An 8,825-nucleotide genomic window follows, 5' to 3' on the forward strand; every position below is an offset into this window, starting at 1 on the left:
TCTGAAATAAGTGCTCCTTTCTTTGGCTCTAGAAGGTGCATTGTTGGATCTGGAAAGTCAGAGAAAAAAGAAAAATGAACATCACACATTGCCATTATGTTTTTATGCACATATCCAAAAAATTATGACAAACATAAGTTGTATTGATGTGAATTAAATTACAGCCTAATTTTTATCATCCTGATACCCTGCTACTCTAGCCAAATGTTTTTCTTATGCCAAGAGTATATAAGACTCTTCATTATTAAAAAATGAAGAATGTTTTAATGTAACAAAATATCATATAACCTTACAAGATAATAATGGATTTCATCAAAGGTACAAATGTAAACTTTCCACCTGTAACCCAATACTGAAAGAAGTATTATGGCTTTTAAGTTGGGGAGGAAAATAAAACTTCCGCAAACCTACACCTCCTGTAGTAGTTTCCTGTGACCACTGCAACAAATTACCACACACTTAGAGGCCAAAACAACAGAAATTTATTCTCTCATAGTTCTGAAGGTCAGAAGTCCAAAATCAAGGTGTCAGAAGGCTGCATTGTCTCTAGAGGCTCTAGGGAGAATCCACCCCCTGCCTATTCCAGCTTCGGAATAGGTTTGTGGCCACGTCCCTCTCTCCACTCTGCCTTCACATTGCCTGTCCTCAGTGTGTGTCTTTTCCCTGTCTGTTTAATCTCCCTCTGCCTCTTATAAGGACATGTGATTGTATTCAGGGTCCACCGGTAATTCAGATAAGCTCATCCTGTCAACAAAATTGATTTAATCATATCTTTTGACAAATAAGATAGTATTCAAGAGTTTGAGGATTATGAAATGACTGTATCTTTGGGGTGCCATTTTTTTCTGTCTACCACACCAAAATATTATCTTTTACTGCCATTATATTATCTGAGTAAATGTTTACATTCTTCTTCGTTTTCATGATACTGTAAACACATTACAGTAGTTTCAGGGACTCTCTTGAAATAGCAAGGATTCCTTATTTAAGATACTAGAATTTTTCATTCAAAATCTTAGAGTCCCAGGGCTCCTGGGTGGTTCAGTCAGTTAAGCATCCGACTCTTGATTTTGGCTCAGGTCATGATCTCACAGTTGTGAGATCAAGCCCTGAGTTAGGCTCCATGCACGGAGCCTGCTTAAGATTCTCTCTCTCCCACTGCCTCTCTCCTCTGCTCAGGCTCTCTCTCTCTCTCTCTCTCAAAAAAAAAAAAAAAAAAAAAAAATCTGAGAGTTCTAATTCAGTTATAATGCTTAAATAATATGTTTTACTTATATACAGTGAATTTCCTCTATATATTCTGAACTAGATAACTGTACAATTTTGAAACATTTTCTTCATAGGCACAATCATAAGTTGCATTGTTATATAGTTATTGTTGAGCTGATGATGCCAAAATACTAGGTAAATACACAATATGACAAGCCAGCCCTTTCTTTGTCAAATTCACCTCACATCTCAGAAAAATTTAATGAACTGAATCAATTAGTACTTGGCCAAAATTGTGTGTTCAAAATAAAATTTTATCAAATAATGGTGATGGTAGAATCTACTCACTATAATGACAACTACAGTATAATGCTTTCAATTGTCTAGAATGAACTTAAATGAGAAATTAGGGATAAAAGGAGAGGTGTTAGCTGTTCATACATATTTTAAAAATGGCTGATCACACCAATATCTTTACCCTTGAACAGATTATTGGTTAGTGTTGTTTTCAGCACACTAAGTAAGAGTTGAACAGTCTCTAGAATACTGGTTTAGGCTAGCTAAACTCACCAGAGGCTGATTCAGGAAGCGACCTCTTCATTTACAATGAGAAACACAGTAAAACCTTGTACTGCAAGTAATTTGTTCTGTGAGTGTTCTGTAAGACATGCAAAAATTTCTAATACATTTTACATTGATAAATGAACAATGTTATGAAATGCAAGTAGTATGTGAGGTTGAACATTACATGATCACAACTGAGACAATGGCTCTTCTCTCTCTCTCTGTCTCTCTCTGAGGGATTGTGGGTGATCTTCTCCCACGCTCGGATGCTCAGTCTCAGGCCACAGTGTTTGGCAGAAATCAGTGATTTTTCAGAATGTTGGAAGGTGCCCACAACTGGCACTAATGCATTTTTTGTCACTTCAAAGCACCTATGGACAGTCCTTGGCTTTTCCATACAAGAGTAAGCTTAGAAATGCTTTGTTTCATTCTAGGTCAGGCTGCCTGCAGATAAAGACCCTTTCCCTTGCTGCTTTATTGCCAGTTACAGTAAATACAGTATATGACAAGACTTTCTTAATACTGTACTGTAGTCAACATCTGTGCAAGTGTATGCAACGACCTTCCTGCAGAAGAAGGTTGAAAATAAAGGTGGTAAGAAGGAGATAATTATGGTGGAAGTTAAGAAGGAAATCATGGAGAAGTATGAACGAGGTATGCAAGTGGCCAAAATTGCAAGATTTTATAAGAAGTCTACGTCTGCATCTCGTGTGTAAAGGAGAAGAAAAAGGCAGAGGAATTCCTCACTCCAAATGAGATTAGGGAGATGTGAAAAATGTGGGAAAAAATGCAAAATTTTGTAGAAAAGCACCACAAGGCTGTAGCAGTGCAAGTGATGGATCTGTTTAGTGACAATGCAATGTCACATTTCCACGAAATCCTCAAAAGGAGGCAAAAGCAAGTGTCATTGGATAGGTTCTTTGTTAAAGTTGCATGAAAAGAAAAAGATTCCATTGAGCCAATACACAGCAGTGATTCCATTAGTGATAGTGAAAGTCATCCTACACAATAACCCTCCTCTCTCGTCTCCCTCGCACCAGCCATAAAGGTTTTCAAAGGTAAGTGCAAGTTAATTTGCTTATCTTTCTTTATATGTTGTATTTTATTTATTATTTTGTATTATATTACAGTATTGCAATCATTTTATATGAATATTTTTTGGGTTGTGGAACGAATCATCATAGTTTCCATTATTCCTTATGGGGAAATTTGCTTTGATATACAAGTGCTTTCGATTACAAGCATGTTTCTGGAACGAATTATGCTTGCAAACCAAGGTTTTACTGTATGTTTTTTCCAGTGACCATGGACACAGGTCTGTCTCTTATTTAGGGAAATAGATCTTGCACATCAAAATACCTGGAAGACTGACTTATTAATCAGAAACTAGCTTTGTAAACAAGGAATCTGAGCAACTTGAGTTTGGAAGGTTATTTGACCTAAACCATGGACAACTTCAAACACATAGTAATTGTTTCTACAGACAGCTACCCTTTTGATGACTCTTACTTTACTTTCAAGTTTTAGGGGCTCCTCACTTGCTCCAGTCCACTGAATTAGTTGGGTTGCAATCAAATAATGGAGTTGGGGTTTTCTTATGCAAGTGTTTGGCAGCATTAACAATACTTCTTGAATGATCAAAATAAGTTAGTAGATTCCACTGAAGGTTAACATGAAAGCTAAAATCACCTCAGCTAATCCCAATAAATAGCTTCAAAGTACTTCTTTTGTCTTTGACATTGAGTTTGTTAGTTACTACAAGCTTAATAAAATGAGGCTAAATCTACACTTACAACAGTTTTAGTAAATTCCAGAAAGTGTGCAGATGATATAGTGAGGAGTCATAATTCTGAACCAGACCTAAATTTAATGATTCCCAGACGGAAGAAAGAGGTGTTGTTTTGTTTTGTTTGGTTTGGTTTTCAAAAGGAATTATAAAATTCTATGGTTGACTTTATAAGAATAAAGAGGCTATCCTTGTCATGCGGTCTTATTTCAGTTCACAGAATTGTTCTTGCTCCTTGTTGTTGTTTCCTTTCCCACTGGACATAACACACTTTTTCTTTCCATTATTAAAAAAAAAAAAATGCCTAAGGGCATTAGGGTAGTGCTAGTTCAATGAAAGACCAGGCATTGTTGAACCATATAGGGATGGTTGGGATGGTTCACTAATTTGTTCATAAAATATTTTGAAGTGTTGGGATGAACTTTAAAAAATAAAAAGTGTTATTTTCCACTGGTAACATAAACTTGCACTTTTAAGAAAGGAACAAATCCAGGATCTAGCAAAAATACATGTATGCTGACCTGAGCCATATTCATTCATTCATTCATTCATTCATTCAACAAATATTTATTATATGCTATGCAATTTGCTAGCTGCTAGGGACATAATGTGAGTAAAAATATATAGCCCCTGTCTTCATGAAGTTTACAGTCTACCAAAGCATTAAATTCAAATTCTATCAGATCACCGTATATCTGTATTTCTAAGTCACATTTTGAGACTGCTTTCACAATAGCACAGTAAGGCAAAATGAAGTCCTAAAGAAGTAGACTGTGGCAATAAATACCATCTGTGAATAGCCTGGATCTCAGTATATATGTGGACATTTAAGGACTGCCATGTAGAAGCAAAAGTAGATTAACTATTTGCCACTGTAAAGACAGAAATAGATGGATTACAAAATGCTACATTTTGACTCAATACACACACACACACAGAAGAAAATTAAAAAACTAGAATTGCCCAACAACAGAAATATTCAAGTAAAAGATAAACAGCTATCAAAAAACTACAGAAAGAATTACTTTATAGAAGACAGTATCACTGCCAAAATATCTTCCAGTTTTAATATGGTAGGGTTCCATGGATCAGTTTTGGTTTTATGGATAAATCAACAAAGGTAATAGTTACTTAAAAATAATAACATTTTTTGTAATACCTGCATATTCCAGACTGACTCCTTATGAACCTATTTCATCCATCAGAAAATATTTTACCTCTACCTCATTTTTGTGTAGATTCAAACTAGGTACATTAATTCACTGTTCAAGCTTTTTAAAAATGGAATCAAGTTCCTTTTCATGCTCAGTTTTCTGCCTGAATTCATCTTCAACAGAGAAATTTTTTTAACTGAAAGATGAAGAATTTTTCTTAACATACCCTTTCACTAAAATACTAAAATCCAACTTAATTTCTTTACATATTATTAAGCTGTTCTTCACCACTCATAATTTTTAGTAAAAAGTAGACAATTTTCTTCCAAAAAGGACATAAACCTTCTTTTCCACAGCTACACAACTGTTATGTCTCAAGTCCTAAGGTCATATTTCAGTGAAACTATTTTCATTTTATGGCGGTTTGGGTTCAATATTCTGTCAGATTCCATTATTGTCAACATATTTCTAATCGTCATTTCTATGGTTATATTAGAATTTCAGCAAAAGTAATTTATATCACTAACTAGGGTTGACCTGAGTGACTAACATGATATTGCAGAAATAATAGTATGTAACTGCTGATGCTACGTCATAAAAGCATTACAGCTTCCACTTCGGTTCTTGGATCATTTGTTGTGGGGAAAGCTGGTCATCATGCCCTGAGAATACTCCACCAGCCCTATGGAGAGGACCAGGAGGGGAGGCACTGAGGCCTCCCACCAATAACCAGGGCTAACTTGTTCAGCCTTTTGAGTAAGTCACCTGGGAAGTGAATACACCCTTGTAAAGGCTTCAGGTGACTTATACAGGCCAAGAGACATTTGACTACAATCTCATGACAGGGCCTGGGCCAGAACCACCAAGCTAAGCTGCACTTAAATTCTTGCCTGGGAGAAACCATGAGGGATAATAAATGTTTACTGTTATTTTAAGTCACTGAGTTTTAGGGTGATTTGTTTCATAGCAATAGATAGCTAATACACAGCATAGCCCATATTTATGCAATCATTAATACAGAAAGGAACATATACTGCTCACCTTTTAAAGTTGATTTTATAGTGTTTTTGTTTTAGTTTTTTTAAATTTTTTGATATTTTTTAATGTTTTGGGTTTTTTTTTTTTTTTTTAGAGAGAGAGAGAATATGTGCAAGGCAGTGGAAGGGAACAGAGAGGGAGACAGAGGACCCAAAATGGGCTCTATGCTGACAGTAAACAGCCATATGCAGGACTCAAACTCACAAACTGCCAGATCATGACCTGAGCTAAAGTCAGAGGCTTAACTGACTGAGCCACCCAGACACTCCTCTTTTAGTTTTATTTTTAATTCTCTTTTGGTTCTTATAAAATTCAAATATTTTGAAGATTAATTACACAAGGAGATATTCAAAGTACAATGTTAAGTGAAAAAAAGCAAGTTACACTCTATACAATATGAATTATTTCAAAGTATTAATTTATGCCAAAGTGGTTAGATTACACATAATTTTCTCATATATGAGCTAATTTTTGCAGCATAACAAACCATCCCCCAATTTAGGGCTTAAAACAACCATTTATTTGCTAACAATTCTGCACTATAGACTGAGTTCAGTTACGCAGCTGATATCTGTTCAATGGTATTAACTGGGCTGACTCATGCATCTGCAGTCACCTTGCAGTTTGACAGGAGCTGAAGCATCCAACATGGTTTCATCCACTTATCAAGGTCCTATGCTGTTATGGCTGGAAGGGCTAGGGTCTCACTGAATCTCTCTTTGTAGTCTTTCTGCAAAGAAAGACTCTCTTTCCATAAGACCTTTCATCCTCAAATAAACGAATTCAGTCTTCTTTATGTGGTGTCTCAGGACAGCAAGAAAATGTTGCAAGACTTCTTAGGACCTAGACCCACAACTTGCACATTCCCACTTTCACCACATTCTATTGGGCCAACAAATCATAAGGCCAGCCCAGACTGAATGCAGGAGAAGACTACACAGGGCTTGAATTCATGTAGGTGGGGTTCCATTTTGTAACAAATTACCACATATAACATCTTTATTTTACAAGTATTCTAAAAAAAAGTACATTTTATTTCGATAAAACAATAATTTTGGGGCACCTAGGTGGCTCAGTCAGTTAAGTGTCCAATTCTTGGTTTCAGCTCAGGTCATGATCTCACAGTTTGTGGGTTTGAGCCTGCATCAGGCTCCCCATGATGATGCAGAGCCTGCCTTGGGTTCTCTCTCTCTCTCTCTCTCTCTCTCTCTCTCTCTCTCTCTCTGCCCCTCCCCTGGTCTCTCTCTCTCTCTCTCTCAAAAATAAATATATTTTTTTAAAAAACAATAATTTTTAAAAATTTGGTGGCCATAAAGCTAATGTCTTGGAATAGGGTAACTGCTGAACCTGGTTTTGAGAGAAATAAGTCTTTAATCTCCAATGCCTCACCCAGGAACAGAGTTCCTTTGGTCGATGAAGACTTGGGGTTTTTGCATGCTAGTTTGATATGAACATATTTAAATAGTGTTCTTATACCAATTCCATGTTTAATAGGTATATGTAATGCCTAATTTAAGAACTTGTAGGGATAAAAGACTTCAATTCAATTACTAGTCTATATGCTTTGTTTTGTCTGTAATATTTGTGGATGGGTATAAGCACAGTGGTTAGGGGTAGGAAAGCTTTGGAGTAACCCATATTTTTATAATTCTCAAAAAAAAACCCTCATAAAAAGGTCAAGTCTTCAGGGGAAATAGAGATTTTTAAATCAATTAACTTTTATGTTAAAACTCATACATGCAAGACTCTAACTTAGGCACCATGGGGAATTCAAAGCAATAAAAGGCAAATCCTTGCTTAAGTGAACATTTAAAAAATAATAATCAGAGAACTCTGATGAGTCTTAAAAGATTGCCACATAATAACTTTATAAAGCATTTTGTTGATATAAAAATTATAAATATAACAATCAAATTTAACAACTTATTTTCCTTCTTAAATAATAGAACTAATGGACCCATGACAGATGGTCTTTGCAACAAAAAGCATGCTGGCCCCATAGGTTGTGGTGGCTATAATAATGGTACCAACTCTTGGAACAGCAGAGGGATTACTGAGTTACCCTTTTTTTCTTTTCCTTTCCTCACAGGGGGCCATTAACACTTTTGTCTTTCCTGTAGCTCAGAAGCAGCAATCCTGAGCTATAGACTTGGCTTCAGTAGGATAGTGGCCCAGAAATCCAGCATGGTAAACTTAAGCACACCAACTTCCAGCTTCAAGTCTCCTCATTTACCCCAAACCATGTACCAACTTATCATAAGATAACTAAAGTCAACATAATATGATCAAAAAACAATACTAGAAAAAATTGACATCAGAAATAAAGCATAAGAAGTTTATACTTTTTTTAATTATGAAATGTCAGGAATTAAAAAGCTTAGAATAAGGTAATATAACCATTGTGGCCACCATTTATTGAACTCCTGCGTGTATCAGTTATTATTATTACAACCCTTGTCCCCTTTATATTATGAGGAATCTGTTTAAATGACTTGCCCAAAGTCACCCAGGTTTTAGTGGTACAGTTGGGATTCTAGCCCAGGTCGGCCTGATGCTAAGTCAGGGTTCTTTGCACGTATGCTATATAATACCTTCTTAATTTAAATAAAGAATTCTCTCAAAAAGCAACCCACTGGATGCAAAAACTACTGTTTTAGACATATGAATCAATCTGACATTCTAAATTATTCTACTTGTTTCTTGGGCATATAAATTGGGCATATAAACATCCTGAGAAGCTCTCTACATTTCAGATAGATAACAAGTGTTTTTTATCTATTATTTCTTGGTCATCATCAATATTGTCTGTTTTGTAACTGCTCCCATAAGACAAAAGGGATCAACTGAAATCTATTGATTGTATTCATAAATTCTATCTTTAGCTTTTTAGCAAATAGTATGAACTTAGAGTATCCATTATATATTAGTGATTATTCTAATTACTTCAATTAACGAATATTCAGAAACTAATGAGGTTTGGTGAGCTCCTAAAGGATTTTTTTCAAGTCTAAAGGTTTTTGAACTTTAAACTCAAGTCCGTTACAAATATTTTTGAGTTGCATATTGCTGAGATT

The sequence above is a fragment of the Puma concolor genome, chromosome C1 (assembly GCF_028749965.1).
Source record: "Puma concolor isolate L17-30 chromosome C1, mPumCon1.1.hap2, whole genome shotgun sequence".
NCBI classification, from domain to species: domain Eukaryota; kingdom Metazoa; phylum Chordata; class Mammalia; order Carnivora; family Felidae; genus Puma; species Puma concolor.